Source organism: Camelus bactrianus, chromosome 1 (genome assembly GCF_048773025.1).
Source record: "Camelus bactrianus isolate YW-2024 breed Bactrian camel chromosome 1, ASM4877302v1, whole genome shotgun sequence".
NCBI lineage: Eukaryota > Metazoa > Chordata > Mammalia > Artiodactyla > Camelidae > Camelus > Camelus bactrianus.
This window is the reverse complement of record NC_133539.1, coordinates 72,866,114-72,878,344: the sequence shown is the minus strand read 5'-3', so window position 1 is coordinate 72,878,344 and position 12,231 is coordinate 72,866,114. Positions and strand designations below refer to the sequence as shown.

At 40.9% G+C, this 12,231-nt stretch overlaps 1 non-coding gene across 1 annotated transcript; it reads left to right on the top strand.

Annotated features, from left to right (window-relative positions):
- The first annotated feature begins 10,451 nt into the window (after positions 1-10,451).
- LOC123614807 (U6 spliceosomal RNA) lies at positions 10,452-10,556 on the top strand. The gene has a single exon (XR_006722282.1). It is a non-coding gene; the product is annotated as a U6 spliceosomal RNA (small nuclear RNA).
- Positions 10,557-12,231: the final 1,675 nt, after the last annotated feature.

The following is a 12,231-nucleotide window of genomic DNA, read 5'->3' as shown; positions in this document are numbered from 1 at the left end:
CCTGAGTTCTGTAATTGTCCTTTGGCTACCTGGAGCAACATAACTGAAAACCTGGGCAGTCACTCCATGTAGCGTGAGTTCAGTATTGTTTGTACCCCACATACAAGGAAGTGACATATTAAATAACTGAGAACTACTGTTTATTGAGCACTTGCTATATGCCAGGCTCTCTGCCAAGAGCTATACAAATGCCATTTCACTTCAACTGTATAGCATCCCTCTGATTATTAGCATCTTGTTTTACAGATGAGGAAACTGAGTCTCAGTGAGGTTTTCAATCCAAAGTTACAATAGCTTTGGGGGGTGTAGCTCAGTGATAGAGTGTGTACTTAGCATGCACAAGGTCCTGGGTTCAATCCCCAGTACCTCCACTAAACAAAACAAAACAAAACAAAACAAAAAGTTACAATAGTTTGTCAGATACCAGAGCACCTGAGAACTGATTCTTCTCTCTTTAATTCTGGAGCAAGGACTCTATTCTTTCTGGGATTTAAAAGTTATTTTGATTAAGAAGCGGTTGTTTTATTACTGATTCAGTGAGAAAAGTTCAAAGGGCTTATCTTGGAAGTTAAGTACAGTTACAGAAATTTCCAGAGAACAAAAGGATAAACAAAATAGATTGTCTGTAGTTTGACTATAGGGCCCTGGAACGTTCAAGAAATTCCATGAAATCAGTTAAAAACAGAAGGAAAAGGGAAGGGGAGGAAGAAAGGAGACAAGGGAGAAAAGAAGCAAGGGAGAGAGAGGAAGGAAAGAAATCCACCAAATGAGCACCTGGGAGATCAAATTCTTCACTTTTTCCCGCTGCTTGAAGTGTCTCTGTACAGAGCCTGAAATGGTTTAAACACCTTAGCAGCCACACAGAATCTTAGATCTTAATATATCTTGTTGTTGAAAGACAGAGAACCAGGTTTATTCAAGAGCCAGAACCATTTAAAAACATTTTTTTTTTCCGGAAAGTTAAAACAAATGCAGTAGAATTATCCAAACATTTTTGTCTAAACGGAACTATAGATCCAGCTGACTAAATCTTCCAAGAGTTTTTATTATTTTTATTTTCATATATGTAGGCAATCAAATTTCGTTCATAGTTATTAAATATAGAAAATAGATATAAGTATACATACACATGTATATACATATAGGGAAACACTCCTTAAATTCATCCCTTTATGTGATTTAAAATAATTATCTCCTTATCATAAAGCAAGCACCCTTATAGAAAATGGCACATATGAGAAAACAGAAGTGATAGTAGCAGCCACTCTTTCCACAGCTGATTATCATCTCATTTCCTTACACAGTTACTCTCCATGTAGCAGCCTATATTCAAGAATAGTTTCATAAAATTTTCTATGTTTCTTCTTCCATTATATACATTACTTACTACTTTAAGGAATAAAAATTATTAGGTAAAATTAGCCTTCTTTTTTAAATATCATCTTCACTGGAGCAGGAATAAATTAATAAAATAGCAGCTAAACTTCCATGTCAGTAATCAACACTGATACTTTTAGAAGCAGTAAGAAACCACAACTTAAAAATGATTTATTAAAATATTGTACACATAATTAACTTTTATTAATTTTTAATATAATACTTAATATAGTATAAAGTACAGATAATATTTATGTCTTATCTGTAATTTTTTTAAAAAAGAGTTTTCCTCTGCCAGTTACTATATTCTTGGGTTACTTTCCCTTTCTGATATGAAGATGAGTGTTTGGGCAATACAAAATATCTACCATCCAGTCTTAACAAAATTCAGAAGATAAATTAGTCACCAAGAGAAAGGAAAATGCAATTTATTTCAATTATTCAGTCTATTCATATTTCCCATTATAGTTGGAAACCACAGTTGACTATACTTCTCTACATAATCTTGTGTTTATCTTTCCTACTTCAAGGACTTCTGTATGTGTGAAAGTGCACTGCCATCCACCTGATGGATTATTCTGCCTCCACAGAAACTTACCCTTAGGAAATACTTATAACAAGAATTTGTAAACATGTATGATTCTTATTGTATTTAGTTAAAGCAAAAAAAAAAAAAAGCAGGGTACAAAATTACATGTGCAATATGATTACAACTATGTGAAAGAAAAATAAGGAAAATATTAGAAGATTATATACCAAGATGTTAACTTTGATTATCCAGGAATGACAAAGTTATGAGGAATCCTTCTTCTCCTTTTTCTATATTCTCCAAATTTTATACATACCAAGTATATATTATTTTCATAATATAAAAATTTTCATATAAAATAACTAATTTGAGTTTGAGTCATATTTTCAAGAAAGATTTAAAATCATTCTTTAATTTCACTGAAGTTGCTTTATTTACATGTAGACATGAAAATTCTGAGTCTGTGCCAATAATGAAACTGACCCCTGGTTGGCAGATATGCTAATGAGAAGGATGATCTGGATACAGAACTGATGGATGGGAAGGGAAAAAAAGAGAGGGATGGTTAGAATAACCCAGATAATAGAAATAACGGAACACTGATTATTTTCATATCAGGGACCATTGAACTGATTTCTAGTTTAGGTCCCACTCAGTTTTACTGATTGTTATTAGTAATTGGTTTAGAAGCTATTCCCCCAAATCGTACCAAGTGAAAACACATTTCCCCTCAAAGCAAGAGTCTTAAAGAACGAGATTTAAAAATAAAACAAAACAGTGGTGACTAAACTACTTGATTGTTTTTATTTTATTTTTCTGCTGGTAGTTATGGGAAAACATAGGCTGCAGAAAAAGGGAAAATTACTGACTGTGACTCTCAGAAACTTAATTTTCCTCATCAGTAAAATACAGATAACATTGTGTATTTTATCTTTATAGAAGTGGCCTCCAAAATCAGATATGCTCATCCTAGTGAATGAAAGAAAAAAATTGGTGCACTTTTATTCTATATGTGTGTGTGTCATGCATTATAATTTCATATACAATGTATTTATTTATATACAACTGACTTATATATATGCTGACTTCAATTCTTGATGCGTGGCTTGACCCTGAGGCCATTGCTTGTCCCACGTGTCAGATGGCCGTAGGCCTCACACAGCTGAGGAGGGATCCTGACAGAAAGACCACATCCCAGGGGGCTGCCTGGACACCCTCATCTGTTAGGTGGTGTTCGGCACACCGTCAGGCAGTACAATCTTCACATGCTCGGCTAAAGGGAATTGTGGATCACATTATCTAGTTTTAACCACAGTGTCCCTCATAAAATGGATTAATGATTTTAAAAGATCCCTACAATGAAACCATATATTGAAACTAATATTAATAATGTGAATACAGATGAACAAGAAATGGCAAAGCTGACACTTCTCCTGCCCCAGCAGAGCTCACTGATAGCCACACTGAGCTAAGGACAATGACGATCTACTTAAGCTTTGACACCATTAATATAATAACAAGCATAAAAATAAGGTGAACTTAGAGCCAAGCCTCTGAAACATAAACTAAGTCAAGATTTTTCATGGACCATGAAACATGTTCAATTATGTTGTTTGCATTAAAATGTTATTATAAATATTTTTAGATAGCAAAATATTATTATGCCTTTAAGAACTAAAGTAATTATTTGAAATAATGTTTGTTTCATATTCATCTGATTCTTTTAAAATTCCAATTTTTGTGCACATTTCATAACATCTTATGCAGTAGTAGTGCAGTAAAGGTGTATAATAAGTCAGTGAATATGCATATTTTAAGGTACATGTTCCAAATTGATACTTTCAGGGTGCATGATCAAAGAAGTCTGGCAACCACTTGTTTCCAGGATTGAATACAAACATGTGTATGAAATCCCAAGAACAGCTCTAGTCATGATTGGCTGTCAATCTAATAAACTAATGGGATTCTACTGAAATGAGTGTCAGTGGGAACTAAGATATATGTTTTAATTCGTTTCAGTTTATCCCAGGTCTTTATGAACAATCCCATTCTAGATCGGGTATTTTTGCCATAACTGAAGGCACCTGAGGAGTTACCTAGCGGCCCACAGGTAGCCCTGCTGTTCCTCCTCCTTCGAGAGAACAGAAGAAATCTTAGTAACTCAATAGGCTTGAGACCGGTGACCACTCATTTCCAACTTCTGCTCAGTATAACTTGTCCAGAGAAGTAATAGCAGTCTCATTTTCAGGATTCGAAATGATGGATAATATAAAATAAAAGTCTAACCATGGTTGGATAAGCCAAATAGGTTCTAACTCAGAGAAATTTGGATTTGGGCAATAAAAAAGTTTAAGTATGTATAGCAATCCAAGCAAAGTGTTTTTTTTTTTTCTCAGAATTAATCAAAACTATTAATTACTGATCCTACATCTTCTCAGGCTGAGTAATAAAAGGGGGGAAAAAGCAAAAACAATAATAGTTATTTTGTCCTCCATTTTTGGATGGTTGGTATCAGAACAGGATTAGAGAATTTAGCGTAGTATTCACACCTAACAAAAGGTTTTCCATTGGTTTTTCACAGAGTTCTTTCCTTCAAGGTACTGTTACTTTGAGGGAGACAGACTTGTAAGAAAGAGGGAGAGAGAGAAATGTTCAAGGGCCACATTTTAACTCAATTCTTGAAATGTTATTTTCTTTGAAGTTTTTGCTTGTTAGTCATTCAAATTTGTAACCTGTTAAGAGAATTGGCAACCCTGTTTCTTTCCTATCTCCTCCATATTTTTCCCTCAACATACGTACCTTTAAAATAATAATAATAAACAAACAAAAAATACTTGCTTGGAAAATTAGTTTGACCCTGACTCTAATTCTTGAGGGATCAAATTATAGACATGAGAGGGAAAAACAAGCAAATGTTTCCTTCATGTCTTCTTGCTTTTCTGCCCTTCCTGGACCTCCCTCTCTGTCTACTGGAATGTTAAAGAAAGAAAGTTCTTTGGCCCATACATGGTTGACTCATTCAAATTCCATATGCATTCAGCTGTGCAACTCGAAGAGGCCTCTATTTCGTTGGTGCTCTGGGGAAGCTAACATAACTTGATCAGTAAAATTATGGAAAGTGGTATTTCAAACAAAGAGCTGGAGAGTTGGGACCTAGAACAAAGCAGTGGATTTTTTTTTCTCACAGTTTTTGGGGAGGTATGTATTCAAAATCATAATTCACTCATTGTTTCTGAACACAGCAGAGTGAAACGGCAGCCCCTCTCACTGTCCAAACACCCATGTGACTAAATTCAGCCCTGCTCCTTTTCCAATTCTGATTTCCTAGCCCTGTGAGAACATCCAGCCATTTAAGGGAGTGTCACTCAAGCTTATCCTTTTAATCGGAGCCCTTAGAAGAAATGCCAGTTTGTTTTTGGAGACAGTTAATCTGACGGAAGTAAATTCAAGTTTTGGCAAAGATCGGTGGTAAGATAGAGTGAAAAGCTGCCAAACAGTATTATTAGAAGAAGAAAAAAAGGCACGACCTCCCTAAGTCAAATGCCAAGCACACCTACATCAGTTTCAATCAAGCTGTAGAAAAATAAGATATTTTTAGATGTAGTAAGCCTTAGTGCTTCTGTGCCCCAAGGGCTGACAAAAAAAAAAAAAAGCTTGTAATTACTTTTCCATGAGGTTCTTATAATTTAATATGAAATAAGCTTTTAAAAAGACTACAGTGTGAAACAAACCTAAATAGTTTAAACAAACAAACAAAAAACAAACACACAAAAGACCCCCAAAATCTAAATAGTCATTCCTCTGCCTCACCTCGGATGCTTCTATGGACTCTCATTTTGCTTCATGGCAAGGCCCCTCCATACGGCTCTCCAGACATCTGCCCAGTTCTGCCGATGCATCTCCAAACTTGGGCTCCCTAAGCCGCACTGTACTGGGTGAGTTATGGCTACACTGCTGTGCGGATCCCTAAACTGAGCCCTGCGAGGAACATGTGGCATCCTAGTGCAGTGCCGAGGAGCGAACCAAAGTCTCCAAGGTCAAGGTGACTCATGGACGGGATCTTGGAGATGCTCTAGTCTGATATCCTCTTCTTAGAGACGAGGAGACCGAGGTTCAGGGTGGCTGTGATGGGTCCAACTCATACAAGCAATTAAGTGTTAAGTACAGTATATGGGTTAGAACCCAGGTCCAGCCCACAGGTTTTCCAGTTCCCCACTCTGGGCTTTTTTGCTCATACCAGAAAAACAGGAGAGCTAGTCCCAGGAATGTAAAGTCCTTTCTCCTCCTCCGTCTGTCTCACGTGCTGACAGGTCACAGGAGTCCACATGCTGTGCCACACTGTGATTTGTGATTTACCACTCCCTGGAATGTCAGAGAGAATGCTGCCCCAGCACCCCATTCCAGAATTTACTCTGGATCACGGGATGAAGGTGAGGAAGGAAGTTGTTAATAATACCCCACACCCCAAAGGAGATGGAGTGGGAGTATAGGTGATCGGATTCTTTCAATCCCAGATCCAACTGACTCTACCAAACAGAACTGTGTATGCTCACAGTCACTCCCCATGTTTGCCAGGAACTACCACTGGAACCACATGAAACTACTCAATTCCAATATTCTTGACCTTCAAAAACAGCAATCTCAGTTCAAGCTAGTTTTATTGAGCAGCAACCATGTGCCAGGAACCCTTCGAAGTGCTAATCAGTGGGTCAACCCTTCAAATGGCCTGTGAGTTCAATGGTTCAGTTCCTCCCATACTGATAAGGCAATGGGACCTCAGAGAGGGAATGTCACTGACCTAAGACCATAGGGCTGGAAAGTGAGGACAACAGGATTGGGCCAATTTGATCTTACTTCCTATCTCTATTCTTCCATGTTGTCTACAGAGGAGGAAAAGGAAAGTGTCCTGACTCCCACTTCTCCCCCGCTCTCCAGCTCACCTCCTCTGAGCTCTCACCCCCTCAGGGAACAGCTACTCTGGATGTGAAGGATTCTGGGTAGAGCCTCTGACCTTCCTCCCCCTGCCCCTGCACCATCCACCTTCCATCACTGAGACGCCCCCTCCCTCGGCCCCATCTCTTTCCTGTGTTTACCTTTGCAGCCCTCTGATCCACTTCTAGCCCAGCCAGCCCCACCGGAACAGTTCCCTGCCCCTGGAGAGGGGCCTGCTCGCCCCAGGCATCACTCCTTCCCAGGGGGTTGTAAAGCACCCATCACCAATCAAGGAGGTGGAGTGAGACTGCAAGGACTCTGCCCGTCAAGATCCTGACCACAGCGTAGGCTGGCCCTGGAGTTTCTAGCCTAGGGTTACTGAAGAGGATTCAGGCAGTTTATAAACTGGAATGGAAACAACTACCTTTTAATTTTCACCAGCTTTTAACTGAAATTTAGCATTTTCTTCCATTTTGTGTGGAACAAACAGTCATATTTTGGTATCTCTGATTTTGTCAGCAGCAGAAATCGCAGATATTCTGTTACAGTTGTTGCTTTATCTCAGAATATCGTTTACATTCAGCAGGACTTCAAGTCATAACCTGCCACCAAATCTTATTTAACCAATCAACAAAGCACTTATACTGCTATATACAAAATTTGCTTTTTAGTATTTTGGTAATTAAAATTTCATATAATTGGTTTTTGTTGTAAACTGCTCGTCTTATTTTATCCATTTAAAAGGATTTTTCTCAGAGGGGGTCCATGGGCTTTTTCAGATAGCCAAAGAGGTCCATGGCACACAAGTGGTAAAGAACCTCTGGCTCACTGGTTCAGAGGGCAGTCAGTTACTGTTGTGTCTGAATCCTGACTCCACCCCTCACCAGCTGAGAACCTGAGAAATGTTTCCTCATTTTTCGAGGCCTTGATTTCCCCAACCTCTAAAGGTGGGATGAGAACCAACTTCATAGGTTTGTTGTGAGGATCAGATGAGATAATCGAGGTAATACACAGAATGCAGCGCCAGCTCAGAGTAAGGGCTCAGCGATGCTGATCCCCATCAATATTCCGAGGCCTCGCCTCCCCTGTGCTGTCACACATCTCACACAGTCGTCCATTGTTCAGAGTGAGCCCAGAGGAGTGTCTGGGATCCACGTCCACCCCAGTGTTTTCAGGGTTCTTCCAGGTACGCACCAAGCCTCTTGGATTTCTGCCTCCCAGAAGCAAGGGGTGCATCATTTGCCCCCATCCAAGCCATCGGTCATCAATTAGCAGGAATGACTGATTGCCATTGGGGCCATTGCTCTATCCACAGAGACAGTTTTTATCTGTGGACCTGGAGTCAGACCTCACTTCCTCTGACAGTCAGATCCTAGTTCAATGCCAGTTTGGGCGAGTGGCTTAGCCTCTCTGCACCCCTGTGGATGTAGCCAGGGAACCTCTGCCCCAACCTCCTCACCGGCTGTTGTACAGAACAAATGAGAGAAAGAGTGTGAAGCCCTTTGAAAATTGTAAAGTGTGATACACGTATTCACCACACACACCTGCCACCCTCCCTCCTCCATGCCTTTGCACGTGTTTTCTACTCAGCCAGGAGTGCTTCTCCTGACTCAAATGGCGCCTCCTCCAGCAATCCACCCTGATTATGACATCCAAGAAATGTGATGGAAACGTCCCTTCCTCCCGTCATCCTTTCATCCACATCCATCTCTCAGCACCCTTCACTTCCTCCTCTGCAGCTTCAGGTCTTACCTTCCCTGCCAAGGGAACTTTCTGAGGGTAGAACCACGGTTTAATTTTACTTTATACAAATAGAGCCTGTTGTCTTATTGGCTCCTACCTAAATATACTAAAAACTCATGAAAAAAAATTTTTCAAGCTGTTATGGACAATTCCTGCCCTAGAAGGGGTTGATAAGAAGATAAATAAAAACATGGAACAGCTCAGGTGCAAATCATTATCCAAACACCAGACTCTGAGCTCTGAAGAAAGATCAAGCAGTAAACCCTGTGGCGGGAGTTGGGGGTATGACAGATCAAGGGAGGCTTCCTGGAGGAGAGGAGTGTTGCCAAGAGACAGGTAAAAGACAGGACTGATGACCTGCATGAGGCAGGTGGGACAGGTGGAGAACTAAGCATGGAGAATGACAAAGAGGGAACAGGAGTGAGAGTACCTCCATTCGTTTCTCTAGTTGCTCCTTGCCTCAGCAAACCTTTAGTGCAGACTTGTTCTGTGCTGGGCACAGTGCTAGGTAAACACAGATGGCGGCGGGTGCAATGTACCATGAAAACGATTGCGATTGTAACGCGTACTGTTATATCTCTGACCCAGAGCAAGGACATCGCTGACGCAGGAATTCTGGGTTGTCAAAGCCTGGCAAATGCCATTTTCAGGGAGGACCTTCCTGAGCAGACCACAGCTCTGCACCACATCTCGGCACTGCTGGATGGTCACCACGACACTCTCAGACCTTTCATCTCTCGTGACTCAGGGGACTCAGGGAGACTGTGGAAGTCAATGGTCAGTGAAGCTCGGACTTCAACACCCATTGCAGGAAACTAGGTTCTTCAGGGTAGAAAAGGCTCTTTCTTATAAACGTTTTTTGGTCTTTAATTCTCCATTTTTGAAACCCAAAGTTTTTATGTCCTACTGTTCCAACTCTGTGCCAGATACTTTCTATCTATTATCTCATTTAAAACACTTAATGACCCCATGGGAGGTGGGTATTTTCCCTGACATTTTACTATTCAGGAAATAAGACAGAGAAATTAATAACTTTATCAAGGTCACACAGCTTGTAAGCAGTGAAGTCAGGTGTAGGTTACAAAGTCAGTGGTCTTTGCTTTTGTTCTTTCTTTTAAACTCTACAGTTCTGTGTCCTTGGTGTTTCACATACATGCCTTTGGGTGAATTTTCTGGGCATTAGAGGTGGGTTGGAGACACATTTCACCATGTACATCCTTGTCACACCCAGAGAAAATGTTTCGAAAGTGAAAAAAGAAAAATGCTGATCAAGTCAGTGCTGGGAAATGTAATGTGAGCCTAATATTTTAGAACGGACTCTTTAGAATTCCAAAGAACTAATCATAAATAGGATGTGGCCATTATTTTTGGTGAGCAATTAGAATAGCATTATCTTGACAGAACTGAATTCCCATTAGTAGAAGGAGGAAGAGTACTTCAGAATTTGGCACATCTTTGCTTTCATGTTTGAAGGAGGCACTGGAAACAATGTTCCCCTAAAACTTCAAAAGCCTACTTAATGTTGGAAATTTGTTCATGAATAGATGTAGCTATTCTTTGGCACTTTTTTGTAGAATGCTTTAATATCCAGTTTCAGAGCATCCATTCACTCACACATTTTAAAAAGTGATTTAAGTTAGTGCAAAGAACCGTTTGAAATCCATAGGACTTGAGGCTCAGCTCCCTGAGTCAGGCATATGCCTGTGTTGCTTTCACAGGGAGGTGTCTGCTGAGCTGCCTGTGTGTGTGTGTGGAAGGACGCCGGGGACGCCGATCTGTCTGTGCACTCGTGCATATACACGCATATGTCTGCATTCACGTGTTCACGTGCTACGGAAGGACCTTCAAAAAGTTGGTTGATTCACTCACTGAACAAATATTGGTGCTCGCTTTGGCGGTTGGAACGATACAGAGATGATTAGCATAGCCCCTGCTCAAGGATGACATGCAAATTCATGAAGCATTCTCTATTTTAAAAAAAAAACAAATATTGCCTAGTATACTCCTTGTGCACCTCTTCTAAACAGCTGTATGAGATTCAAAGGATCCTCAGATTCAGCCTAGTAAGAGGAAGAAGCCACAGAAAAATGAAATGCTAAATACCTAACAGAAACGTGCCGCAAGTTCCTCTGTGGCAAATAAGTGGCCATGGAAAGAAAAATGCTGTCACTCCTGGCCTCGTACAAGAGGCCACGTCTGTAGCTTCCAGTAATAACTCCCATCTGGTGACTTCTCATCATGTATCAGACAGTTCATAGGCATCTTCTCTGGTTCACATCCCTATTTCGGAGAAAACAGACATTCAGGGACATCCAAGGGTACATGGCAGCCAAGGGTGGAGGCAGATCCAAACGCAGTTCTGCAGGCTGCAAAGTGCTCACTCATCTCACTCCACCCCACTGCCTCTCTTCCCTCCTCACTAGTGTTTCTGGGAGAAAAAACAAGATCTCCTACACTGGAACAGACGGAGGCTCACTGCCAGGGCTGCACCTCCACAGCGCACACCACTCACACCGAGACACGGCCCACCATGCCAAAGGACGGAGCAGGGCAGGCAGGCTGGGAATAAGCGGACCTAAGAGGGTCTGGCCGGCTTTACAGAGCAGCTTTGTCCACGTCAGAGACTTTGTCCTGTGCAGGCAAGGTTGTTGGGTACCAGGCACTCCCTCTGCCTTAGACCCTCCAAGTGAGCTCGTGCTTCTCAGCCCCAAGAGAGACTTGAGCTCAATACAACATATAATTAAATATAAGGTCCCTTCACTGGACCTCTGGGGCTGTGATGGGGGCCAAAGGCCTGAGCACCAGCCCTCCTGTGCCCCTGTGCACACAGCTCGTGCACAGTATGCGCTTTGTGCTGTGCTGTTTATTGATGTGCACACATGTGTCCTTGTATATTTTAGAGATGTGAGTGGCTGGCATCACTAGAGACAGTTTACTTCTAAAACAATACTCTTCTGGTAAATTTTCAGTGTAAAGAACTAGCTTTTGGAGTAGAATTTATTTCTATTGTTAAAATCAGATATAATGTTAACTTTTTATTGCTATGATACTGACTCAAGTGCCTCATTTTATTTTTACTGGGTATGTCACTTTTTTTTTTTGCATTTTTTTTTAAGGGAAGGGGAGTTGATTTTTTAAGAGAAATATTATTGATGTCCTTCGCATTAAATGATTACCATTTGGTGCCCTATGGCCTCAGAAAACTTAAAGTTCAGTCATCTAACATAACACTTCACATCATAAGGTGACACATTTATGAAATTCGCGTAAGGCGCCCAGTCAGGAAGTGGCAAGCCCTCCTGCCCGCCACTCTGCTGGCTGGGCATCCACACAGCATGAGTCGTGAAGGAAGCACGAAGACGCAGACGTCTTCCCCTGCCCCTCCTCTCCCTCCTCCTCCACCTCGTTCTTCTCCGAGTAAAGAATAAGCACTAGGCTTTTATTTCTCAAGTAAAATTCTCATTTTAAAATATTTTCAGATCTACACAAAAACTGTGAGGCTAGTACAACCAGTTCCCATATACGCTGCCCCCAGGGTATTTATTGTTCCTACTCTTATTGTTCCTTATCACTCACATCTTACATTTGCATGGTACAGTTGTCACAACTGATGAGCCAACAGGGATACATTATTATGAACACGATTACAC